The sequence below is a fragment of the Stegostoma tigrinum genome, chromosome 1 (genome assembly GCF_030684315.1).
Source record: "Stegostoma tigrinum isolate sSteTig4 chromosome 1, sSteTig4.hap1, whole genome shotgun sequence".
Taxonomy (NCBI): Eukaryota; Metazoa; Chordata; class Chondrichthyes; order Orectolobiformes; family Stegostomatidae; genus Stegostoma; species Stegostoma tigrinum.
This window is the reverse complement of record NC_081354.1, coordinates 39,442,327-39,469,833: the sequence shown is the minus strand read 5'-3', so window position 1 is coordinate 39,469,833 and position 27,507 is coordinate 39,442,327. Positions and strand designations below refer to the sequence as shown.

At 44.9% G+C, this 27,507-nt stretch overlaps 2 long non-coding RNA genes across 5 annotated transcripts in view; one reads left to right on the top strand and one right to left on the bottom strand.

Annotated features, from left to right (window-relative positions):
• The window catches only part of LOC132209496 (uncharacterized), a 156,430-nt gene that overhangs the window by 18,959 nt on the left and 109,964 nt on the right, over positions 1-27,507 (bottom strand). The gene's annotated exons all lie outside the window — the stretch shown is intronic.
• LOC125459377 (uncharacterized) overlaps positions 1-27,507 on the top strand; it is a 132,128-nt gene that overhangs the window by 65,100 nt on the left and 39,521 nt on the right. For 2 of the 4 annotated variants that reach the window (XR_009445607.1, XR_009445605.1), the window contains one exon: positions 2,117-2,262. The exons of 1 other annotated variant lie outside the window; for it this stretch is intronic. This is a non-coding gene — a long non-coding RNA (uncharacterized LOC125459377). Of the gene's footprint in view, positions 1-2,116; positions 2,263-17,980; positions 18,028-27,507 lie in introns of all 4 variants that reach the window. One more of the 4 variants, XR_007249004.2, reaches the window with a different exon arrangement.

Genomic DNA, 27,507 nt, shown 5'->3' with positions numbered 1-27,507 from the left:
CCCTGTTTGTGCTTTCAAAATTGTGGTAATTTGCTGCATACCATATAACTTCACGATATTGAGAGACTGAGTTTACCATTACTTGAGCAGCAAGTGAAGGAACAGAATAAAAAGCAGCAGCAAAACATCCACAAACTCCAGTGATTCTATATTCCAGAACTCTATAACATCAAATTAACCAAGATGGCTTCACATAAGTCATCTGTTCCATCCCAATACTGTCACATTCTGCGAACACCATTGCCAACATCTTTACAACCAACTTATGATTGCATTCCAGCGTCATGGATATTATTCTTTTGTTTTACATCTGCAAACACCAAAACAAAACAAAGAAAACGAATGTCGGTTTAACACTAAGCAAAGAAATCAAAGAACTGCCGATGCTGGAAATCAGAAACAGAAACAGAAAATGCTGAAAAAGTCAGCAGATGTGGGACCCAAAACATTAATTCTGCTTTCTCCACACAGACACCAGACATGCTGAATTTTTCCAGCAATTTTTGTTTCTATTGTTAGTTTAATGTCACTTCAAATCTGAAAAAAAAAGTCCAACTGGAATATTTGGAATTCAACTTTACACAATGTCTTACTGTCAATTGTATGTGCTTGATTAACCATTGTACCAGTCCTATGAAGTGTAATCTCATATCTTCAAACCGCAAGGTGTCTTTTTGGTTAAATGCTAGGCTACATCATCTGGAGCAATCTAAATTTAGCATAATGGATAGTATAATACAGGTGCAATGGATAGTGCAGAGGATACTGAAGTAAAAGGATAAAAGGGAATATTGACAGTGAAAGGACCCTGTTCATGTAATCAGGCTAATGATATTCTTTTATGGCCTCAGGCAGCTCTCTGCAGAGTACTAAACAATTGATATCTGTTAAAAGATGCAGTGCAGCAACACCAGATTCATTCATAAGCTTGCAAATTATTGGACTATGACCCAAGTGTGTTGAACCCAGCTATTGCTCCCTAGTCAATGTTATAATCAGAAGCATAGTTAGAAGTATAATATATCCCTTCTGCAGGATGCTACATTTGTGAGTAATGTTTATGAGGAAACAAGACAGTTCCTGAAAATCAATAGATATAGTGTTACTTGCACCATTATCTGACGGGATCCTTTTCGAACCATTATTAGAAACAATATTTTCTTTCTGTTTAGAAGGACAAAAGGGCAAAGGAAGTGCTATATTTGGATCAAAGGCTAAACTCCTTGAGATTTGGCAGGATTTTAAAAAATCTAGAAAAATATCAATTGCTGATGGTTTCATCAGTCCTTTCAAACAACCTGTAAACCTATCAATTATATTTTGTGGTTCTGAAAGGCAATAAAACATTCAAGGAATTAATTACATTCTCCACTTAACATTCATTTGGAATAGAAAGATAATATTTCTAACTAAATCGACAGACAATAATGGAGAATATTTAAAAATTAATTTTAAGAAGCACTATTTACCTCAAGTATTGCCAATAGCTAAATTGGCTCACTGCTTGCTTTTGCTTGTTTCAGTGTTTCTGTACCACCATGAAGAAGTGTTCCCCTGGGTGTTCTCCTGATTTCCTACTGGTAGACCAGTGGAATGCCAGCAAAATATAGAAGGCTGTCCACAATTAATATTATTCAAAATCTCCATAATTTCTTTGAAGTTCATCAGTCTGCCAGAAATTCTGTGCTTTTCCTTTGTCATTATGACAAAAAATCCATGTTATTTTGTATTTTCAGTAGATATTAGCACAAATTTCAAGATTGAGCTGCTGGTTTAAAGTGACCTGAGCAGATCCCAGCCCTGACACAGCTTATTGTGAATTATTTTACTGTGCTTTTTCATGCTTAGTCTGATTGGTTGCTATTGATTTCCATCCTGCTCTGACTTCTTTGCCCTTGTTGCTGAACAATCTCTGCTTTGCTCCCTTCTGCTTGTTGCTGCCTCCACCTGTCCTTCAGAACACCTTAATCTCCCTTTGCTGAACTGATTGCACAAGCTCCACAAGCCACACCTACCAGTTCTGATCGTATGTACTTCTTGCCCTCTGACATCTGTTTTTTGGAAAAGTTTCCTTATCTGCTTTGATTATGTAAATGTTCTTCTTGCACTCCTTTAGTCTCACTGCTTCTTGATTCTCTGCTGGAATATCAGACCTGTTAAGGCTCACTGTTGACACCAGGGGACGCTTCACGATTCCATTGGTAAAATAAGTACCTGGTATCTACTGTAATAAAAGCAGTAAATTCAGGAAACACTCAGCAGGTAAATAACTTTTATCAAAAATGGGAATGTGTTTGAATTTTGACCATTTCTCTCCACAGATGCTGACTGGCTGCTGAGAATTTGTAATAATTCTGTTTTGTTTTCACATTTCCAACAGCTGCATTTTTGCCTTTTTATTCAGCATCGATTGATCGAATCTTTGTTTTCTACTCATCTCATTATTTTTACTAGACAATATCCAGCACTGGACCCATTGATACTCCACCTTGAAAAGCTCTTGGTTCAAACCCAGGTATTGGTTTGGCAATACTCCAAGACAGTAGGGCCCTGTCTATCAATTGTATGGGATTTCCTGTAATTTCCTAACTGTCCTCTTATCAGGCCTAGCCACTCTCCTAATTTCTGCTTTACTTACCTAACCTGACTTACACCCACACATGCATTCTCAAGTCTATCACTTATACATCCCCTTTCTGCTATCATTCATCTTGGACCATTTTTTCTTTACTTTACTGTCACCTAGACATGCAACCTTTCAGATTTCTACATTTTGGATACAGATGTGTTCCCGTTCATACTGTACCCAAGAGAATCCTGGTTTTATACCACTTAGTCATCTTGCTCAAATAAATTATGCAATTCACAGTTCTCCGGTGAAGTATTTCTTTTTAAACAAATTGACCTAAATATGGCCTAGCAAAATCAATTATTTGCATACTTTAGTATTTGAATTTAGGGCATTTGATTTATTTTCACCCAAAAGCAACTAAAATCATGTATGAAACCACAATCGTTGCATCAGCAACTAGATTGTTACCAATGGTGACACAAACTAACCAATTAAAATATTCTATGCAACCACAGCCAATGACAACTGGAACAGAGTTAATGAAAATTGTACAAATTAGCAGCAATTTCTTTAAGGAGATTACAGCATATTATATAGATGTCTCTACTATAACACTTCTATTTGTCATTAACACATCCACAGAGACTATTATTTAAAATATTATCAAGCCATTTTCTGCACTAAAACTATGTCATTGTGACTCCCATTTCAAAAAGAACAGATATATTATTACATGAAAGAAGTGAAGCAGTTTCATACTTTATCTGTTTCAGGGCATACTGAATTACAAAACTAGATATTTGGGTAGAAACAGATTGCAGCACATCCAATTCCTGGATGTAGTCTGTAACTAATTTTTGGCAGCAATATCCAAGAACTGATCTGTCCAGGGGCATTTGAATATCAGTGTTGCAGTCTTAAAGCAAATGTTAGTTCTGTAATCAATCATCATGACAAATCATTGTTCTAATACCTGCCAGAATAGAATCCCTACAGCTTGAAGCAAGCCATTTGGCCAAGTAAGTGTACACCAGTCTTCTGAAGAGCATCCCACCTGATCCACTCCTCTACCCTACAACCTTGCATTGTCCATAGCTAATCCACCAAGCCTGCACCTCCCTGGGAACCGTGATAAATTTAGCATAGCCAATCCATCTAACATGCACATCATTTGGACTGTGGGAGGAAACCAGAGCACAGAAGAATGTGTAAATACCACACAGACAGTCACTCAAGGATGGCATCAAACCCAAGTCCCTGGCACTTTGAGACAGCAGTGCTAATCACTGAGACACAATTTCTGATGACACAGAGGAGAAAAATTGGTAAGAGTCTAAGTCCCTACAACTGCACATATGCTCCTTACCTTGTCACAGTGCGTGGGTTGCTAACCCTGTGACTGTACATAGGCTGCTAACCATGATACTATATATGAGAATTTCTGCTCCTAATACTGTACTTGAGAATTCCAACACTGGACCTCTACATGTTGATTCCAATCCCAGTTATACACATGAGGAATCTAACTGTGACTTTGCACATTCTGCCCCTGTGCCTAGAAATGGGGATTCTAATCCCCGGTCTGCATATGGGGATTCTCACCCTATGTCTGTATATTAGGATTCTAACTGTGGGTCTTTAGATGGGAATTCTAGCTCTGCAACTGTACATAGGGATTTTGACCCTGAGTCTGTTTATAAATATTCCAGGAACAAAATAATTTCTTTCTTCTGTGACTTCTCATATGATTTTCTCTGGGCCACCTTTTGGCTTTTGGGAGCTGTTATTCATTCAGACCCAGTCATTAATTAGATTAGATTAGATTCCCTACTGTGTGGAAACAGGCCCTTTGGCCCAACAAGTCCACACTGCCCTTTGGACCATCCCACCCAAACCCATTCATCCTATAACCCACACACCCCTGAACACTATCGGCAATTTAGCATGGCTAATTCACCCAGCCTGCACATCTTTGGACTGTGGGAGGAAACCACAGCACCCAGAGGAAACCCATGCAGACATGGGGAGAATGTGCAAACTCCACACAGACAGTTACCTGAGGCTGGAATTGAACCTGGGCCCCTAGCGCTGTGAGGCTGCAGTGCTAACCACTGAGCCACCGGGCTGCCCCAAATTAGGTGATATAGTCAGCAAATAACTATAGTTAACATTGCATGTGTTGAGATTTGGGGAGTTTAGACTCATGGAGAAACTAAATTAGAAGACTTCATCAAGATTCTCGTAATAGTCAACTCTCCAATAATCGTAAAGACATATCACACAAAGGAAACATTCATTTCCTAAATGCCACCATATTTAAACTGTTAAAAGCAACAAGCATAATTTAGCAACAAAATCTTGTTTTTCAATATTATTAATACGCTGCTATGTACAAAATAATTTCACCCTCAGCACATTTCCTCAGAACGGTGAGGTCACTAGACACAAAGCTGGATTGTCTTAACAATACAGTTCTTACTCTTTTTATTGTACCGCAGATCTCAATCTCAGATTTAAAATGAACAATTAACAAAGTATTCAATACAATCCCCTGCAGTTCCCTTCTCCCCACACAGCCCTCTTTTAACACTCTTCTTTCCCAACATCCTTTTTGTATCTAGTATCTATGTGGAGATGTCAACCCTGGGAGTGTACATAAGAATACCGACCCTGGTGCTATTCTTGGGAGTTCCAACCTTCAGTTTCGTATATCATTTTTTAAAAAATCTTTGGTCTGTACATGGACATTCTATGGTCTACTCAATGTTTCTGGTCTTACAGTAACCTAGTCAAGGGTCCTCAAAGGGACCACTGGGCACTTGAAGAGAGTTTTTTTCTTTATGGATGTGAATTTAGGACCAGGAAGGAGTAAGAGGGCTCACTGCCAACCAACCTTTTCCCTCCCCTCTCATTTTCTCACCCTGCCCAGACCTCCTGAGGGCTACTGTCACAGCTGGTCCAAATTGACTTTTAGCAAACCAGTGATCAGTATCCATAGTTAACACAGATAAATGTGTTTAGGCGCTCCTATCAGATTTGATACAGACTTGGCCCAGCTTGTGCAGAAATCGCACTTTGGGGGCGAATCACATTTCAGGGCCAAGTTCTATTTCTAGTCCTCTGAGTCAAAGAACCTCCTGTCCAAAAACTGCAGAAGATAAGACTATTATTCTTCCTGTTCTCTCTGGGTGTTGGGGGGTGTCTTAATATTTAACTAAAGTAATTTTATGCTCATCTTATTCACGACTTAATTAGGGTTGGGTTATCAGTCTGATTGTAGAGTATCAGGAGAGAAGGAGGACAGAAATTATGTCAGCATATTTATGGAGGTTCTCATTCTGTTAATGACATTGCAAATTAACAACTTGTAAATCCAGAAAAGGAGGAAATTCAAGGATATGTAGTTTTGCAGAGCCATAAAAAAGCAGAATGAACTGCAATGGATAAAGTGTTGTAGGAATAGGTGAGCTGAAAGGAAAATTGTCTTTAAGTAGGGCAAAGTGAACAAAAAATCCAACCTGGCAGCTTCTGTGGAATCGAATATAAGGTTCTGAATGATCTGTATTGGCACTTGATATGATAAACTCACTAATTGCACTATGAATGATGTAATTGGCTTTCTCCAAACATCCACATCATGACATTTTTGTACATTTTGTAATATTAAAGCAATTTTGTTAAAATTGTTCAGTATTGAGGAAGTTAAATTGGAATAATATAAAAATTATATAGAACATTGTCAAGATCCCAGTTTCACTCCAGTAGATTTCTGGAGCTAGCTGAGATGACTGCCAAGGTGGAATTTGATTAAAAATAGCATTCAAATAGTTCAGCTTCCAACAACATCAAGACATAACTTGAAAAAAAAAAGTTTTATCTTCACTTTATACATTATATTTTGGTGCAGTGAATCACCTAACGTGTTCAATTTTCATTGCAGCAATTTAAATAAAATAAATAAACTTTAGGTAGTTTCTACAATACGTGGGCCATTCTTCAACACATTTTACTGCTTAAGAGAAGATAACCTATTTCAATAATATACATACGCATTTTGTTCTTAACATAATAATGAGTAACAATGAATAACAGTACATGAAAATATAGGAAACAAAAATACGATTGAATCATTCTGCAGTGTTCAAATGGTTTTTCTCATCTGTTTGATTATGTTAGTCTGGTAACTGATCCTCGCACACTGCTGATTGATTAAGCCCACTAGCAGAGCTGGTGAATTACCTATTGCCACCATGGCAAGGAAAGTCCTAGAAAGAATCTGAAGTCTGAGCTGTATATGTGTCTGCATTAAGAATCTTCTAAGTTCTGAGATATTTTTAAGCTTTATAAATAGTTGTTGAGATCTAGAACTACAGGCATCTCTGCATTGATTCAAGATAAAATATACTGCAATCAAATGAATACATGACATAGTCCTCCTCCCAAATAAGCAATCCACCTTACTAGATATTTTACCAAATTTAACCAACTAGATCTTCATATCACAACATTTCGTTCTGACCCAAAATTGTTTTAATTGTTTAAATAGTATTCCCAGATCAAACACTAGGTCCTCAAAGGGGCTGAAATTTCAATTGATGTTTGGGGGCAGGAAGAGGCAAGCTGGAAGGCAGCACTAGATTCATCTGCCTCTAGAATGAAGTATACTTTTCCACGGAAAGGCAAAGGACATGAATAAAAATAGCCATGCCTCTAAACAAATGCCTTTTAAGCTAATATGGAACTGCTTAAAGGCCTCACTAGTTCATTTCAGACTTTCGATTTGCAGCCACAAGGAACACACAGAATACACGGTCTGAGAAAGGTTAGGATGAACTGAACTTGCACACATCAGGAAGCCTTCTGGGCTAATGGAGGCACTGGCCAACTCATTAAAAAAAATTGATAATTTTGCTCAAAAGGCCGACAATCATATTCAGCTGCTCAATCAGTGGCACAGGGTTGCTATTGCTTTTCAACAATCAGAGATGGAATTCTGAGAGTTGCATTAGTCCACTGGCAATGCTTGGGTAACAGATGTTGGCAGAGGAAGCACTGCCACACAAACCATTGGCAGCTCAGTGAGTAGAGATGGGAGCAGTGTCTTCTGACATTGCTCTGAATAGAGGCATGCCTCCCATCAGAAGCAGGCCAGTGGAGCACAGAGAATGGCTACAAAGGAAGAATGGTCTACTCTCGACATCAGGTGTATTGCCCAGGAGTCAGCTGTCAGATGTCAGAATGCCAGTACTGGAGAATGTTGTGTCCACGCAGACAGTTGGTCTCAAACATGCGCACTCTTGTCCACAGTGACCTAATGCCATGTGGCCTTCCTAACAGTCACATACATGATCACCTTGAGGTTTTATGCATCAGAGTTTGTCCAGTGATCAACCTTGAACTTAGTTGGCATCTCATATTCAGAAGCTTATCACACCATCTAGCAGGTGTCCTCTTTCTGAAGTTGAGGGTGAGATTCATTTTCAGACAGATGGGCCAGTGCAGGTGCAGAGGGCAATTAATTTTTATGCCATCAATGGCATCCTCTACTTTCAGGACATCATTGAATATACCTGCACCATCATTAAGGCACCAACAGACCAGACAATCAGATCAATATCCCATATCCCTGTGATGACAGGCAGTGCCTCTAGCAAGTTAATCTTCTCTTTCGGGGCAGTAAGATTCCTGCCAAGTGCCACAGTTCTCGAGTTAACATCAAGATTCCATGGGTGGACCTCTTCATGCACATTCCTTTTTGGTCCCACTTCCTGCCATGAGGTGGAGCAACAGCCTCAGTGGAGACAGGATGCTCCATTGTATCTGCATCCAACTGAAGTGCCAACAGGTTCTGCCTTTATCTTGGAGGTGACTGATGGAAATTCTTTATAGTTTGTTACACCTGAGTCATTCAGAGACAGCCCCTGTCATACAGCCATGGATCAGGATTATTCATGTGTCAAAGGGGCTGAAGAGGTGAGGGATGACTTCCTTTTTGGCCAATCAGTGGCCCCCCCCCCTTCAGCCTCTTTGACTACCTCGGTATTATCATGGCATATTTGCATGCCACACAAGACCACCTGTTGGTACGCAGCTGGCACCCACTTCATGTATGTCAGTGTCATTGCATCAGAGACCCTCACACTTTGTGTGCACGCTGTTCTTAAATCCACATAGAATGGTGTTACCTTTCACACACTAAAAGGGTGGTCATTCTCTGAATTGTAGGGTTCTAGTTTGTAATCAGTAATTTACTGATTTTTAGGTAGTTCAGATCACCCCCAGATTCCTGGTTCTGATACTGGTCTTGTTTAAGAATGTGAAATGAAGAAGGCAGTACACAAGTGCTTCAGGGCAAAAGAACCTGTGTTTATTTAAATACAAAAAGGTAAATATAAAAAAAAAGCCAACTGCAATAAATACTGAAATTAACACAGTTGTACAGATGACAGGTTAAACTCTATTAGGAGCTAAACAGTAGTGTTAATTTAATGTTTTAACAAAGATCTGTAGCTCAGGTGATGGCTAGAGTCGTTGGTTGGTTCGTCGAGCTGACTGGTTTTCATGCATTGTCGGTGCTGTCTAGCTTCTGTTGAAGCACCGTTCTTCTGTCCCGCTTTGAATTTATATGGCCCAGTCTGTTATGGTGGACAGTCTGTTTCAGGTGTTGTACCATAGTGGTATGTAGATGGGATTTATTTCAATATATTTGCTATTTCACATTGGTTATTGAAAGCCAGGCCTCCAGGAATTCTTGTGCTTGTCTTTGTTTATCTTGTCCTAGTACTATAACTTTGTCCCAGTTAAATTGATGTTGTTTTGCTGCAAAACGGCATCAATTTAACTGGGACAAAGTTGTAGTACTAGGACAAGATAAACAAAGACAAGCACAAGAATTCCTGGAGGCCTGGCTTTCAACCACTGATGTGATTAACAAACATGTTGAAATAGACCCCATCTACATACCACCACGGCCTAAACCCAGAAACAAGACTGCCCACCACGACAGACCAGGCCATATAAATTCAGAACGGACGGAACAATAGCGCTTCAATGGAGGCTAGACTGCAGATGATGTCACCTAGAAAGGAGATGAAATGTTTGCATGAAAACTAGTCAGCTCAATGAATCAACCAACAAATCCAGTAGTTATATCATAGAAACTTTAATCAGGCTTCCTACCCTTGGGGTTCCCTGCACCATCACCAAACACCTGCCCATCCCTGCAAGCTAGGTTGGACATTTTGGGGTCTTGGGAGTTAAGCTCACCAGTGGAGAAAAGCACAATTTTGAAACACAGTTGGCTGTTCCCGCTTGCCATAGCCGGTGCCTCGATGAAGACATCAGATGGTGTGGGCCTTCAGTCTAGGTTGAGTCTGCTGATGCGGTAGGACAAATAGTGGCTTTATCAGGTGAGTGCTTAATTTTCCTTACTTTCTGGTGGTTTTGTGAGCCAATTTTCACCTCAGGAAGTATCTGAGGCCTTGTGGTGTCAGTTGGATTGGTTGTTTTTGAAGGTTGTTAGCTCTCAGGTCTGCTGGATGTGGGCAGTTGCCATTGGTTCCCCTGATTTGGAACAGGCCTGAGTTAGTAGGTTTTGCAATTGCTGTCAGGATCTCTTTTCTGGAGATAGCAGTGGAGATAGCTCTTTTAGGTGAGATTGGAGCCTGCAATTATGCTAATTATGGGTCTTTTATCCTCACACCAAATCCGCACTTGCCATTGTGTCATTGGTGTCCCCTTTGAGGTCAGTTGGCCTCCTGACAGTTAAGAGCATGTGTAAATGTATTTTGATTGGAGTTGAATGTCTGATACCTGCATGAATGAATATTGATTGAAGTTGAATATCCAGTATCTGTATAGGTTCCAAAACATCTGGGTTTGTAGCGCAAGGTGTAAAAGGGTTAGTTTTCGGTCTAGAGTGTTAGAGCTCTTTTAGAGTCGAGGTGTGAATTAGATTTTCGGGCTGAACAATGATTCCAGGTTGTTATCTCTGTGTCTGTGTATTTTTCCCAGAGCAAAGCCCAGCTGTCTTTTTATTTTTAAAAGTTTTTGAAAGACCGGGGTTTTGGTCCAGTATTTTAGATAATGTGGATTTTTGCCCATTCCTACGGAATTGAGCTCATGCATTCAATTCCCCACAAGCACATTGGCTTCCTGAGGCTCCATAATGCTTCAGTGATCTCTGAAAATGGAAAAGTGATCTGCACCTAAAGGCTCCAGCAAAGCTCTCCATTATTTTGACACCCAAGGCCCAACACCTTGCACCAGAGAAACATGGTTGTATCTGTCTGTCTGATGGGAATGTCCACACGATCTGCTTCAGTCTGTTCTTCCTGTTCACCAATGAAGTGCTGCTCATCCAGTGGCCCCTGCTCAGATCCAATTTTGACATCTAGCCCACTTACACTTCAACTGTTACCATTGTGGAGCCAAACCTCTGTCCTAGTAATCTCTCCTAGCAGTCCTACTAGAACAAGTGTGTCTGCCTGCTGAGTAGCATAATGGTGCTTGTTTTTGTGAGGTACCCCTCTCTGCAGCAAAAGGCTTGTGATAACTGAATATTTCTTCTTTATGGGTTGGCCACTGCAGGACCTTAGAAAGGCAGGCAGCAGTCAACAAGCCAAGGTCACAATGTGCACACGTCTTCTTCAGCTCATTCACCTAAGGAGAGTTCTTGTGTGTTAATAGATGATATCCCTTCCTCTTCTGTAAAGCTCTCCATTTAAATCCAATTCTAGGAGTTGTTGGCCATGTAAGGAGCACTCATGATACATTTCAACAAGTTGACAATTAGCTGCTAATCCTTCCAATTCTTAGTTATAGAGCTGTCACATGATCTGTTCTTGGTTTCTGGTCTCACTATTGCCAATACTCCGCTGTGAAGTCATGCAGCAATTTCAATGTCACCTCCTCCTTAGCTGTGAGGTGATGCCTGCACCATCTCTTGGGTATTGTGAGCTTTCAGCTTAGTACTGCTCTCTATTTATAGATTTGTTATGAGCGCACTTTTTTAATGATGAAGCTAACCCCATAAACTCTGCATTCTTCTGATTTACCTTTGCCAAACCAGGTGCATCTAACATGTTGTTTCCTTCTATAGATACTCATTCAGAGTATAGATACCTTTGTCATAGCACAGGAATTCAGGGACAATAATAGTGGTAAGACAGAAAATTTGTCACAGATAGATTTATTAAGGAGAGTCCTGAAATTCATTTTGAAGGGGTTGAAACTGTAAATTCTTTTGATGTGGGGTGATTGCTGTGATAAGGGAAATTATTAGAGTCTGGTCTTGTCCTCCTGTGACATCTAGTCTACTTACACTTCAACTGTTACCATTGTGGAGCCAAACCTCTGTCCTCGTAATCTCTCCTAGCAGTCCTACTCTCCAAACTCAGAGAGGGGAGTTCTGTCAATGAGCCAAGGCTAACCATCAAGGCATTGGTGTAGACATTGTGGAGTTAATTCATCAAAAGAGAGAAGGTGGAAAATGTTGGAAGATTGAGCTGAAACATGTTATGGAAAAGAGACTTTAACAGATTTTTAATTCTAGTGCCGATGGGAATATGGCCTTGAATTTCCACGTTGCTCTTCTGACCTCTCATTATTGGCAGAAGGTCAACAGAGGCCTTAATGAAAGCAGATCAGAAGAGCCCAAAACGTTCTATGCAGTGCATTTTTATCTCATGTAGAATTCATTTCACTTCTGAGTTTATTTCAATCATGCTGAATGTTCTGGGTGTGAGTTTGCTCGCTGAGCTGGAAGGTTCGTTTTCAGACGTTTCGTCACCATTCTAGGTAACATCATCAGTGAGGCTCCGACGAAGCGCTGGTGTTATGTTCCGCTTTCTATTTATCTGGTTAGATTTCCTTGGGTTCAACTGTTACCATTGTGGAGCCAAACCTCTGTCCTATTGTAATCTCTCCCAGCAGTCCTACTAGAACAAATGTGTCTGCCTGCTGAGTAGCATAATTGTGCTTGTTTTTGTGAGGTACCCCTCTCTGCAATGTGTTGATTTGGAGCCAATCTACCACCCCCTGAGAAAAAGAACAGGAAATGGCATCACCAATGCAGGAAATGACATCACCAGCCCAAGGAAACCTAACCAGATAAATAGAAAGCGGGACATAACACCAACGCTTTGTCAGAGGCTCACTGTTGATGTTACCTAGAATGGTGACTGATTGTCTGGGAACACACCTTCAAGCTCAGTGAACCAGCTTACATCTGGAACAAAATAAAGACCCACTCTCTTGTGGACCGAGAGGAGGAGAGCGCTGTGTTGGAGGTGGAAGGAAGACGTCGGGTTGGCTGTGCACCCTTGCAACCGGTGGATCTTAATGCTGGCTTTGGCCTAACGCTGGTTCAGGGGAGCAGCCAACCTGCAACGATGGCTGCGGCAAGTGCTCGTGCCCCAGGTCAGGGGATCCGGAACACCATCTGTGTTTCCGTGAAGAAGGTGGATGAAGGTGCACCTGTGGACCGCACCTTCTTTGTGAAGAGGGTCCTGCTGGACTGTTGTGGGTTCGCTGCTGCGGACATTTACTGCCTGCAGGATTTCCCCGGAGGAGATTTTTACGATGTGACCTTCAGGAGAGCCAAGCTTTGCGAGCGCTTCCTGGAGGTTTTCAAGGAGAAAGGAGGTGAGGGCCCCGTCTCTGTATTGACCGCTGTCCCACTGTTTGTGATGCCAGCGCAGAGGAGCCGTATGGTGACTGTACACATGTACAACCCGCATGTGCCAGCAGTTGATGTCCTGACCTTCCTTGGAAGGCACGTGAAGGTGGAAGGGGACCTAACTGACATCATGGACCCCTTTGGCATCTGGACCAGTAAGAGGCAGGTCAAGGTGACGCTGAGGATGGGCGCGGACGGGAACGTCGTACACCCACCGTCCAGCTTCGCGATTGGCGGGAGCAAGGGCTACCTGACATATGCAGGGCAACCTAAAATCTGCCATGCCTGTGGTAGGTCAGATCACGTGGCGGCCGACTGCAAAGCCACCATCTGCAGGAACTGCAGGGGGGAGGGACACCTTGCAAAGAATTGCCCACAAGAGAAAAGCTGCAACCTTTGCGGGGAAGCGGGCCACCTCTATAGGGCATGCCCGCAGCGGGGGACCACCTACGCCCAGGTCGCCAGCAGGGGCAATGCGGGGCCAGACCCCCGGAGGAGAGGAAGGCACCAGGGCCCTGCAAGGACCCCACTAATGTGCAGGAGGGCCAGGTTGTGCAGGAGGGCCCAGCCCCACAGGATGGGCCCGAGGCCAGCAAAGCGCCCCTGCAGGCTCCGCTCCCCCCCGACAACCCGGAGTCGATGGAGGCGGCGACAGGCGACCCAGGGGAGTGGACGACGGTCCGGAAAGTGAGGAGGAAGGTGCGTCGGCAGGCCCAGGAACTGCAACCATCAGGCGGGAAGAGGCAGCTACAGGGGGGCTATAAGAGCTCCTCTGAGAAGGGGGATTCAGAGAGGGCCTGCCCGAAGCAGAAGTTAAACATCTCGAGGGAGAAGGAAAGCAGCACCACGCTTCCAGGTGACGGGAGGTGTCCTGAGGCTCCGTCCGACACCCAGTCACATGCCACTGGGGCACTTGGAGGGCCCCCCGGAACTTCCAGGCGGGAAGGAGGAAACAGCGCGTTCCCAGCCTGACCCAGAGCCGGACTCTCCTGCCTCCGTACCCCTGACGGGGGGATGCCACCCGGAAGGCAGCACGGACGGTTTCCTGAGCCCGGAGAGCGTCCAGCAGTTAGCCCGAGCAATGGGCATGAAGGGACAAATAAAGAGGCTGGACCTTGGACTTGAGGAGGGTACTGCGGTCACTGCCCACAATGGGGGTACGAGTTGCGAGCATTAATGTGCGCAGCATCAAGTCAACTGCAAGATGTGTGTCCACATTGGCCTACCTGACCACCATCAGGGCAGATCTCCTGTTTCTGCAGGAGTGCGGGATACCGCACCTCAGCAGATATGGGAAATGGTCCAGCGCCTGGACCTATGGGCCTTCGATCTGGTGGGGGGGTAACGACTGCTGCTCCTCAGGCCTGGCTAATCTGCTGCAGTGGCGCAACTTCACCATCTCTCAAGTTCAGGAGGTGGTGGGGGGGCGCCTCCTAGTGGCTGACGTCACCTACAGGAACGCTCCCCTGAGGCTGATCAACGTGTACGTCCCAGCGGTACGGAGTGAGCGGTTGGCCGTTCTGCAGCGGCTTCCACCCCTGCTGGCTACGTCCAGGCTGGTCATCCTAGGCAGGGACTTCAACTGCATCATCGATGCACATGGAAGATCCGGCGTGGGGACAGCAGGTGGGGGGAGTCAACTGGACGTCAAGCCCAGATTCCTGATGGGCACGGTGAAGGACGCCAAGCTGCTCGACGTCTTCAGCGCCCCTGCAGAGTGCAGCGGAGGTACACCTGGTCACGGCCAGACAGGTCTATTCGCTCAAGGATAGACTTCCTGTTTGTGTCACGGGCGTTCTCGGTCAGGTCCACCGGCGTCGAGCCGGTGTTCTTCTCTGACCACTGCCTCCTGCAGGCTGACTGTCACTTACAGGACGACCAGCCGGCCGGCAAGGGGACGTGGAAGCTCAACACGACTCCGTTGACCCCAGAGAACATCAACGAGCTTAAGAGGGAGTACACCGGTTGGAGAACCGTGAAACCCCTCTTTGAGTCTCCGGGCGACTGGTGGGAGACGGTGAAGGAGAACATCAAGAGGTTCTTTGTCCTCAAGGGTGTTCGGAAGGCGAGAGAGAGGCAGGGAAAGCTGTTGCGACTCCAGAAAAGGGTGCAGAGCCTCCTCCTTCTGCAGTTGATGGGGGTCGATGTCACGGAGGACCTCTGCGAGGTGAGGGGCCAGCAAGCCTCGCTCTTCGCCGCGGAGGCCTCCAGGATAATCTTCTGGTCCAGGGTCCGCTCAGTGGAGCAGGACGAGACGTGCTCGCGTTTCTTCTTTCAGAATGTGCACAAAGAGAGCTCTGTGCTTAGCCGGCTGAAGGAGGACGACTGCTCGGTGACGTCGTCTCAGCCCGACATTTTGAGGATCAGCAGATCCTTCTATGCCGGACTGTACGACATGAAGCCCACGGACAGCACGGCCTCCGAGTCGTTCCTGTCGTCTATCATGGAGGTCTTAGACGACGGCACGAGGGAGTGGCTGGACCGGCCGATATCCCTGGATGAGCTGACCAGAGCCCTCAAGTCCTTGGAAAGGAATAGGACTCCCGGGAGCGATGGCTTACTGGTCAAGCTGTATTCCACTCTGTGGGACGCGGTCGGCCAGGACCTGCTGGAGGTGTATGATAGTGCGCTTCGGGCAGGGGAAATGTGCAAGTCCATAAGGAAGGGCATCATCACCCTCATTTACAAGAGGAAGTGGGAGAGGGAAGAAATTAAGAATTGGCGTCCCATTTCACTATTGAACGTGGACTACAAAATCCTGGCCAAGGTCACAGCCAACCGGGTCAGGTCTGTCCTGGAGTCGGTGATTCACCCCGACCAAACCTGTGCTGTGCCGGACAGGAAGATCGCTGAGAGCCTCGCGCTCATCAGGGATACGATCACCTATGTACAAGACAGGCGGGTGGACACCTGCCTCGTCAGCCTGGACCAGGAGAAGGCCTTTGACGGGGTCTCTCATGCTTACATGAGGGACGTCCTCTCCAAATTGGGGTTCGGGGAGGGCATCCACAATTGGATCCGGCTGCTCTACACCAACATCGTTAGTGCAGTCTCGATCAACGGGTGGGAATCGGACAGTTTTCCCGTCAGATCTGGAGTCAGGCAGGGCTGCCCGCTCTCTCCTGCCTTGTTTGTGTGCTGTGTGGAGCCCTTCGCCGCATCCATCAGGAAGGATGTGAGCCTGAAGGGCGTGACTGTCCCAGGCAGCAGAGGCCTTCAGGACAAGACCTCACTGTACGTGGACGATGTCGCCGTCTTCTGCACCGATCGTCAGTCGGTGAGTGGACTGACGGACATCTGCGACCAGTTTGAACAGGCCTCGGGTGCCAAAGTCAATAGGGGTAAGAGCGAGGTCATGTTCTTCGGGAACTGGGACGACTGCTCCTTCATCCCCTTCACCGTCAGGACAGACTACCTGAAGGTGCTGGGTGTTTGGTTAGGTGGAGCAGGAGCGTGCACTAAGACTTGGGAGGAGCATATCACCAAATTGAAGCAGAAGCTGGGCAGGTGGACGCTCCGGTCCCTCTCCATCGCGGGTAAGAACCTGGTTGTCAGGTGCGAGGGGCTTTCGGTACTGTTGTATGTGGCGCAGGCCTGGCCTATTCCCTGGACCTGCGCCGCTGCGGTCACCCGGGCCATCTTCCACTTCATTTGGGGGTCGAGGATGGACCGGGTCCGCAGGGACACCCTGTACAAAGACCTGGAAAATGGGGGAAATGGCGTACCGAACACCACCATCGCCCTGACGGCTACCTTTGTGTGCGGCTGCATCAAGCGGCGCGTAGATCCTCAGTACGCAAACACCAAGTGTCACTACTTACTGAGGTTCGACCTGTCCCCGGTGTTGCGAAGGATGGGCGTGGCCTCGTTGCCGCAGAACGCTCCGAGTAGTTGGACTGTTCCGTACCACCTGTCCTTCGTAGAGAAATTTTTGAAAGGAAACACCTTTGACCACAAGGCCATCAGGCAGTGGTTAGCACATAGTATCCTCGAGACCCTTCGGGAAAAGTAGAGGGTGGATCCCGTCGTGTGGTTCCCCACGCAGAGTGCCAAAGTCGTTTGGCAGAATGCCTCATCACCAGAACTTTCAAACAAGCACAAGGACATTGCTTGGCTGGCGGTGAGAGGGGCTCTGCCAGTGAGATCCTTTATGCATGCCCGGAATTTCTGTGCCACCGCACGCTGCCCTCGAGATGGCTGCGGGGGGGGACGAGACTGTCGATCACCTCCTTCTGGAGTGTGCCTATGTGCAGGAGGTCTGGAGGGGGATGCAGTGGTATTTGTTGAGGTTCGTCCCGAGCAGCTCCGTGACGTGGGACTCCGTGCTCTACGGGCTGTTTCCCGGGACGCAAACTGAGACCAACATCAACTGTGCCTGGAGGACCATCAATGCGGTGAAAGACGCTCTTTGGTCTGCCGGCAACTTGCTGGTCTGCCACCTGAAAGAACTGACCCCGACCGAATGTTGCAGACTGGCGCACTCCAAGGTCCAGGACTACGTGCTGAGGGACGCGCTAAAGCTTGGGGCAGCCGCTGCCAAGGCGCAGTGGGGAAAGACCACGGTATGAAACCCCTCGTCCAGAATAGAAAAAAGGGTCCGATCTGGTAACTGGGCCCAGCTGGCGCCTTCCCCAACTGGTCAGGGGGCCAACTGGGACTGTGCGGGGTGATGACTGCCAGGGTATTTTCTTTGCTTTGTTTTTATTTCTTCTTTGTTTTTTTTCCTTTAGTTGGTGTATGTACCCCCTGGGTAACCTGGAGTGGCTTGCATGACTGGGTAGGTGTATAAATGTTTTATTTTTTGTACATCTTATGAATAAATTATGTTTTTTTCAAATAAAAATATGTGACGAAATGTCTGAAAACGAACCTTCCAGCTCAGCGAGCAAACTCACACCCAGAACCTCAACCTGAACTACAAATCTTCTCAAAACTCGCTATGCTGAATGTTTATTTAACGCTTCAGAACGGTTTAACTAAAAAATAATTCATTAAAGGTGAGCAGAAATTCATGTAAGACACTCATCAGAACTTTCTATGTTATTTATGGTAAAAAAACAGCCTTTTGAGAGGAAGGATAATGTGTTTTCACTGTTTCCAGCACAAAGCTTGGTTTGCCATCTCCTGACTGGAGTATTTGAGAGTTTCTGAATTCCCTGTGGTAAGATGAGTTGACAGGTCAGAGAATCAGGCTATGGTACTATAGATCTACATCTGACCCGTACTTGCTTGACTGCAGGAATGTGAACCTACCCTGATATATTCTCCCAGTGTGTGGTGAACTGTGTGTCAGCAATGCTGCCAAAATGGAAATTTGAAGAAAGGCCAAATATAACATCTATTAACAGTCTGTTTGACATCTCTCAGGTTATAGGTTCATTTACCATTTCAAACAGTGCAATTTATGAGTACCTCTGCCAAGGATAAAGAGCATTCCAATTGTTCAGCACAAATATACAATATCAATGTGAAATTGTACCTTATTGAACAGAGTTTCCAAATTTTGGCTCACAACCTGCGCTGGGAGTCACAAGCTAGATTTTCAGCTTGCAAATTCCAATGCAGCAATGGTTGTCACGCAGCTTGGCAGATCCCTGATAGCCGCATGATCCCTTTAAAATACACAGTTTTTCTGACAGAGAGTGTGGCCTAATCAACTATTCATTGTGGCCTGATTCGTGCTTTGCAAGTTACTGTGTGACCAGGTAGGCATTCATTTTGCCTATCTTTTTATCAACTGTCCCACAAGGAAGTGAGAAAGAAGGTAGGGGATGAAGGGGGAAATGCAAGGGGAGATGGGGGTGAAGGGGTGTGGAGATAGAAGCATGCTCACGTTATTTCATTCCCACTGCAACAACTGAAGCTCCCCCACCTGAGTGAAATTTTCACCCAGTATCACTGTGAAATATGAAAATAAGGTCACATCAAAAGCAATTTGGAAAGCACTGTTTCAGAGAATTCATAGAATCCAACCCTGACTGTGTTGAATTAATGCCAACAGCAAAAACAATGGAGTTGCAGTTTTCAGGCAGTCCATAATCAGCACACATTTAGCAGCTTCTTGACAGATGCAACAGAGGACCCAGATTATTTTGAAGGTGAGTCCTCATTTACATAAGGAAAATGGGCTTCGGCTAGTTGTACAAATTGCCGGAAAAATTAATTGCCTCCGAAACACCGTATTATGGATTGACATAACAAGCCTCTGAGTCCACGCAATTGTATATCCAGGTGAAGGCCTTGCAACCCTGGTAATTTCTGTAGAGCTGAATGGAGCATTTTTGCTCAACTTCAAGTTCGTAATCCTATGAAAACTAAATTAAAAATGAAATTTTGAGCCCCTCTTCAATTGGACAAATTACTGATATCATATGGATCACAGTCAAAGCATATTTCTACTAGTCTTGAGCCCAAAAATGGCAACTGAAGTCAATGCAGAGATAATAGGAACTGCCGATGCTGGAGAATCTGTGATAACAAAGTGTAGAGGTGGATGAACGCAGCAGGTCAAGCAGCATCAGAAGAGCAAGAAAGCTGGCGTTTTGGGTCTATACCTTTCTTCAGAAATGGGGGAGGGGAAGGGGATTCTGAAATAAAGACGGAGAGAGGGAGACGTGGATAGAAGATGGATAAAGTAGAAGATAGGGGGAGAAGAGATAGACAGGTCAAGGAGACAGGGTTGGAGCTAGTAAAGATGAGTGTAGGTGGGGAGTTAGGGAGGGGATAGGTCGGTCCAGAGAGGATGGACAGGTCAAGGGGACGGGATGAGGTTAGTAGATAGGAGATGGAGGTGGTGCTTGAGGTGGGAGGAGTGGATAGGTGGGAGGGCAGGTTAGGGAGACGGGTATGAGCTGGGCTGGTTTTGGGATGCAGTCAGGGGAAGGGAGATTTTGAAGCTTGTGGAGTTCACATTGATACCATTGGGCTGCAGGGTTCCCATGTGAAATATGAGATGCTGTTCCAGCAACCTTTGGGTGGATTCGTTGTGGCACTGCAGTAGGCCTAGGATGGACATGTCTTCCAAGGAGTGGGAGGGGGAGTTGAAATGGTTCACGACTGGGAGGTGCAGTTGTTTGTTGCAAACTGAGCGTAGGTGTTCCACGAAGCAGTTCCCAAGCCTCTGCTTGGTTTCCCTGATGTAGAGGAGGCCATAACAGGAACAGCTGATACAGTACACCACATTAGCAGATGTGCAGGTGAACATCTATTTGATGTGGAAGGTCTTCCTAGGGCCTGGGATGAGAGTGAAGGGGGAAGTGTAGGGGCGGGTGTAGCACTTCCTGCAGTTGCAGGGAAAAATGCCGGGAGTCGTGGGGGTAGTGGGGAGTGTGAAGCAGATAAGGGAGTCACAGAGAGAGTGGTTCCTCCAGAAGGCAGATAAGGGTGGGGAGGAAAAACTGTCTTTATAGTGGGTTCAGATTGCAGGTGGCAGAATTATCGGAGGATGATACGTTGGATCCAGAGGCTGGTGGGGTTGTATGTGAGGACGAGGGGGATTCTGTTTTAAGGGTTGGCACTTCCACCATCTACAATCTGACCCCACTACCAAAGACATTTTTCCCTCCCCACCCTGATCTGCTTTCCGGAGAGATCACTCTCTCTGTGACTCCCTTGTCCGCTCCATGCTCCCCTCCAGCCCCACCACACTTGGCACTTTACCCTGCAACCGCAGGAAGTGCTACACCTGCCCCTACACCTCCCCCCCTCACTCTCATCCCAGGTCCTAAGCGGACCGTCCACATCAAACAGATGTTCACCTGCACATCTGCTAATGTGGTATACTGTATCAGCTGTTCCTGTTATGGCCTCCTCTGCATCAGGGAAACCAAGCAGAGGCTTGGGAACTGCTTCGTGGAACACCTACGCTCCATTTGCAACAAACAACTGCACCTCCCTGTCGCAAACCATTTCAACTTGCACTCCCACTCCTTGGACGACATGTCCATCCTGGGCCTCCTGCTGTGCCACAATGAATCCACCCGAAGGTTGCTGGAACAACATCTCATATTTTGCTTGGGAACCCTGCAGCCCAATGGTATCAATGTGGACTTCAAAAGCTTCAAAATCTGAAAACCAGCCCAGCCCATACCCGCCTCCTCATCCTGTCCTCCCAACTGTCTACTCCTCCCACCTCAAGCCCCACCCCATCTCCTACCCACTATCCTCATCCCACATCTTTGACCTGTCTGTCCTTCCTGGGCCAACCTATCGTCTCCCTAACTCCCCACCTAGACTGATCTTTATTGGCTCCAACCCTGTCTACTTGACCTTTCTGTCTCCTCTCCACGTATCTTCTCCTTTATCTACCTTCTATCCGCCTCCCCCTCTCTCCCTATTTATTTCAGAATCCCTTACCCCTCCTCCATTTCTGAAGAAGGTTCTAGACCCAAAACATCAGCTTTCCTGTTCCTCTGATGCTTTGCCTGCTCTGTTCACTCAGTTCTACACCTTGTTATCTCAGATTCTCCAGCATCTGCAATTCCTACTATTATTAAAGTTTTCCAACTTTTAAAAATTCTCATGCTCAAAATATGTTTACTTTCATTGTAAAACAAAAGCTTACAGCCTACTTTATGTTAGTCCTGTGATCATACTGTATTAGGCCTTTGAGAATCTAGTATCAACCATAGATCAGTGAAAATTCAGTCAACAAGCGATATCTGACCTTGATTTGGGATTGGGGTTGGGTGTTGGGTTTAACGTTAAGGTGAGGGTTGAGATTTAACAGTTTGTGGTTAGAATTAAGGATTGGGGTTAATGCTTTTGGGTTAATTTTAGGGTTAAGGCTGGTTTTAGTGCAACAGATTTGGGTGTAGGTTTAAGGCTAATATTACCGTTAAGGTTAGATGTAGCATCAGCCGTTAGGGTTAGGGATAGGGCTGTGCTTTAGTGGCTAATGTTTAAGGTTGGAAGTCAGGATTAGAGCTAATGGTTGGGGTTAGGGTTTGGGCTGGGGTTAGAGTTTTGGTGTTAGGTTTAGGGGTATGGAATAGGGGCTTAGGGATAGGGTTAGTATTAGAGTTAGAGGACTGAGATTCAGGTTAGGGATAGGCCCAGTGTTAGGGGCCAAGGGATATGTTTTAGGGCTAGTTATAGGAGTTATTTTGGGGTTAGGATCAGGATTAGAATTAAGGCTAATAGGTTAGGGTTACGTTTAGGGCTAGGAGGTTTGGGGTCAGTGGTTTTGTCTCAGGGTGGTGTTTGTGGGTTGGAGACAGGGTTAGTGGATTAGGGATTAGTGGAGCAGTTCTGAGGCAGGGTCACTCAACCAAAAACGTTAACTCCGATTTCTCCCCGCAGATGCTGCCAGAACTTTTCCAGCAATTTCTATTTGTGTTAGCGTATAGAATTAGGTACCAGGCTAGAAGGTTGGCATTGATTGGATTAGATTAGATTTCATACAGTGTGGAAACAGGCCCTCAGCCCAACAAGTCCACACCACCCCTTGGAGCATTCCACCCAGACCCATCCCCCTATAACACACACACCCCTGAATACTATGGGCAATTTTAGCATGGCCAATCCACCTAGCCTGCACATCTTTGGACTGTGGAAGGAAACCAGAGCACCCAGAGAAAACCCACACAGACACGGGTAGAATGTGCAAACTCTGCACAGAAATTTGCCCGAGGCTGGGATCGAATTTGAAATTGGGGTTTAGGGTTTGTAGGTTAAGGTTAGGAATAGGACTAGGCTTTGTTCAGGACTAGAGTTGGGCATAGTGGTAGGTTAGGATTAGTTTTAAATTTACAATTATTGCTAGGATTGATTAGATGCCCTACAGTGTGGAAACAGGCCTTCGGCCCAACAAGTCCACACCGCCCCTTGAAAGAATCCCACCCAGACCCATCCCCCTATAACTCACTCACCCCTGAACACTATGGGCAATTTAGCATGGCCAATTCACCTAGCCTGCACAACTTTGGAATGTGGGAGGAAGCTGGAGCACCCGCAGGAAACCCACGCAGACACAGGGAGAATGTGCAAACTTTGTACAAACAGCGTCCGAAGCTGGAATTGAACCCGGGTCACTGGCGCTGTGAGGCTGCATTGCTAACCACTGAGCCACATGCCGCCCAATTGAGGTGAGGATTAGGTTTTGTTTAAGGGTATGTTTAGGTCTAGGGCTAAGTTTAGAGCTAAGTTAGGTCTAGGGCTATGGTTAGGACTAGGGTTCAGGTAATAGCCATTTTTAGGGCTCGGATTATGGCTAGGGTTTGTGTTACGGCTTGGATAACTGTTAGCATTGCGGGAAAGATTATTTTGGAGTTAAGATTAATGTGAGGGTTAGGGATAGAATTAGAATTGGTGTTCAGGTTAGCACTTGGGTTAAGGGTTAGGGTTAAGACTTGGAATAGGGTTAAGGTTAGGGCTGGAACTATTGTTATTGCTCAGTTTCAGATTAGGGTCAGGGTTAATGTAAGGGCAAGAGTTGACATTAAGTCTATTGTTAGCATTAGTCTTAGTTTTAGGGCTAAACTCATAGCTAGGGCTAGAGTTAGTGCTTAGGTTAGCGCTGGTGCTACTGTTAGCAACAGGGCTCAGGTTCTTGCTAGGAATGGGGTTAATATCAGCAGCTAGGGTTTGGATTAGGACCAGTTTTAGGGTTAAGGTTAGAAGTGTTCCGTAAGGACTCACGTTAGGGTTAGGCTTAAGGTTGGGCAAAGGGGTTAGGGTAATTTCTAGTGTTATGTTTCAGGTTAGGGATGTGACAGGGTTATCTTTTGAGTTACAGCTAGGGTTAAGGATGTTAAGGTTAGGGCTAGTGCAAAAACATAGATTTTAGAATTTAACAGCACAGGTACAGACTCTTCGGCACCATGTCTGTGCCAACCATGATGCCATTCTAAACTAATCCCATTTGCCTTCACATGGTTCAAATCCCTCTCTTCCCTGACTGTTCATGTGTCATTCTGAATATTTCTTAAATTTTGCTATCATACCTTCTTCTACCACCTCCTGTGGGTGCGCCCACCAGGCACAAAAGACCCTTTGCATAAAAAAAAGCCTAGCACATCTCCTTTAAACTTTCCCTCTCTCATCTTCAATCTATGCCCCCTGGTATGTGATGTTTTCGTCCACGGAAAAACACTCTATAGACCCTACCCATGCCTCACATAATTTTGTTTACTTCTATCAAGTCACTCCTCCGCCTCTAACACTCTCGTGAAAACAATCAAAGTTTGTCCAAACTCCCATTGACCTAAGACACTCCAAACTAGCCAACATTCTAGTAAAGAGATAACAAAGTGTTGAGCTGGATGAGCACAGCAGGCCAAGCAGCACCTTTGGAGCACAACAGCTAATGTTTTGGGCCTACACCCTTCATTAGAAAGTAAATCTCTTTTGGGCCCTTTCAAAAACGTCCAAAACCTTCCCATAGGTTGGTAACTATAAGTACACACAAAACTCCTAACTAAAGTTTGATATAGCTGCAAAATGACTTGCCAATATCAATAATCAATGCCCCAAATGATGAAAGCAAGCATGCTGTACAACTTTTTTTACTCGCTAACCCACATGTGTTGCCACTTTCAAAGAGCTATGGGTTTGCAAGATCCCTCTGTGTATTAATGCCCCTGAGGGCCCTGCCATTTATTATATATTTTCTTTTTGCATCTGACCTCACACTTTTTTGGATTTTGCATTTGCAATTTTTCCACCCAATTTTCCAATTGGTCTGTCTTGCTGTATTCTTTGACAACCTTTCTCACTATCCACGACTCCAAAGATTTGTTGCATCATCTGCAATCTTATTAATCAGACCATCTACATTTTCGTCCAAATAATTTATACATGTATTAAAAATAACAGAGGTGGCAGCACTGATCCTTGTGGAACATTGCTGGTCGCAGAGCTCCTGTCAGAAAAACACCACTCTACAACTATATTTTGTCTTCGATGACCACGCTAAATTTGTATCCTCTTTGCATCTCACAGTGGATTCCATGTCACTTAATCTACCGGATCTACCTACCACGAGGCTTCTTGACAAATGTTTCAGTAAAGTCCATGTAGACAACATCAAGTGCTCTACACTTAATCACCTTTGTCCTCAAAAATCTCAAGCAAATTTGTGAGACAAGATCTAACCCACACAAAGGCAGGTTGTCTATTCCTAATATGTCCACTGTTTTCCAAATATGAGTAAATCCTGTCCCTAAGTATCTTCTCCAATAATTTGCGTAATACTGATATAAGGCTCACCGGTCTCAAATTTCCTGGATTTTTTAAGCAAAGGAACAACATGATGTTAGAGTTTAGGTTCAGGTTTGTGCTAGGGTTAGGCCAAAGGCTAGTGTTAATGCAAAGGTTCAGGTGAGAACTGAGATTACTGCTAGGAATAGTATTAGGTTGAGGGTTAGGGCGAGGGTTTTGGCTTGCATTAGGATTAGGGCTAGAGTTTGGTGTAGGGTTAAGGTTGGTGCTCGAGCCAGGTTTAGGATTCAGTTTAGATTTAGGGTTAGAGTTAGGTTTGAGTGACAATTAGGTGTAGGGTTCAGTTTAGTGCTGAGTTTAGGGAGAGGGTTCGTGTTGGGTTTTGGGTTAGGTCTTGTGTTAAGGTTGGAATTAGGTTCAGGGCTAGTGCCAAGCATTGGGCTAGGTCAAGGGGTTTGGTTATGGTTAGGGTTACAATTAGAGATGAGTTATGCTTAGTGTTAGGTCTATGGATATGTTTAATGCTAGGTTTAGGGCTAGGCTAAGATTTAGAATTGGGGTAAAGAATAGGGTTGAAGTTAAGGATGATGTTAGGATTAGGCTTAGAGCGAGGGCTAAGGCTAGGGTTAGGACTAGGCCTCAGGTTAGCATAAGGGGAATGATTACTGCTTCGACTAAGGTTAATATCAGTGTTAATTTTTGTTTCATCCTAGGTTTAGGACTAGGGCAATGTCTAGAGTTAGGGTTAGGTATTAGAGTAAGGTTAAGGTTCACTTTAGGGTGCGGGTTAGGTTTGAGGACTGGGTTTATGGTTAGGGTAAGAGGATGGGGTCACCTTGAGGACAAAGGTGATTAAGTGTTTAAAGAATGAATGGTAGGAGTTGTTTGTTAGTGTTTGGTTAGAGTTAGGGCTTCAGCGTTAATAGTTTGGAGATTAGAGTTATGTTACAGGAGTTTGAGCATTAGAGGTAAGGTTAGGATCAGACATTGGGAGTTAGCAGAATAAGATTGGGTTAAGGTTACAGTTAGAGATAAAGTGTTATTTCATAGAATCACATCGTGGAAGCAAATCATTCAGCCATTCAAGTCCACACCAATCCTTTGAAGAGCATCCCACCATGCTGCCCGTGTTTAGGGTTAGGGTTATCATAAGGGTTAGAGAGATAGGGTTAGGGTTTTGGATTAGGATAATGTTTTTGTTAAGGTTTGGATTAGGTTTAGGAGTTGGCCTTTAGAGTTCGGAACAGTGGTTGGGTTTATTAGTGTCAGAGATGAAGGTTAGTGTTAGGGGTTATGGATAAAGATCAGGGTTATGGTGAGAATGTTGGAAGTTGAGTTTAAAAATAGGTATAGGGTTAACATTAGGTTAGCATAGATTTAGGTGTTGGAGGTTAGGTTTAGTGAATAGTGATTAGTGTTTAGTAGTTGGTCTTAGGTGTTGGAGGTTAGGGCTTTTGCTAAAGGGATGGACTAGGGTTCGGGTTTAGACGATGAAATTGAGGTATAGCGATAGGATGTGTATTAGGGTTAGTGTTAGATCTAGGGTTGGGTTATTGCCAGGGTTAGGATTGAGTTTGAGTAATGGTTAGATTTGGATTTGGGGTTGGAGATATTGTTGATGCGAGGCTCTGGGTTACAATTAGAGTTAGGGTTAGGTTTCAGTTTAGGGCTAAGTTTGGGGAAAGAGTTGATGCTATAGTTAGTGTTAGATTTAGACTTAGGTTTAGGCTAGTGTCCAAGTTAGGGTTTGGGTTAGTGCTCATGCTAGGGTTGGGGCTACTGTTATCACTAGGGCTCAGGTTATGGCTAGCATTTGTACTATCATTGTGGTTGGAGCTAGGGTTTAGTTTAGGAATAGTTTTAGTGTTAGGGTTAGGGCTCAGGTGAGAGATGCTGTTGGTTTATTGTTATGTAAAGGATTAGGTTAGTGGTGAAGATTAGGATTATGGTTAAGGTTAGACTGACGGTTTGTCTTATGCTTAGAGATAAGGATTGAGCCAAGGTTAGACTTAGATTAAGGGCTTGGGATAGGGTTCAGGAAAAGATTGCTGCTAGGGCTAAGGTTAGGTTTAGGCTTTGTTTAGGTCTACGATTATGG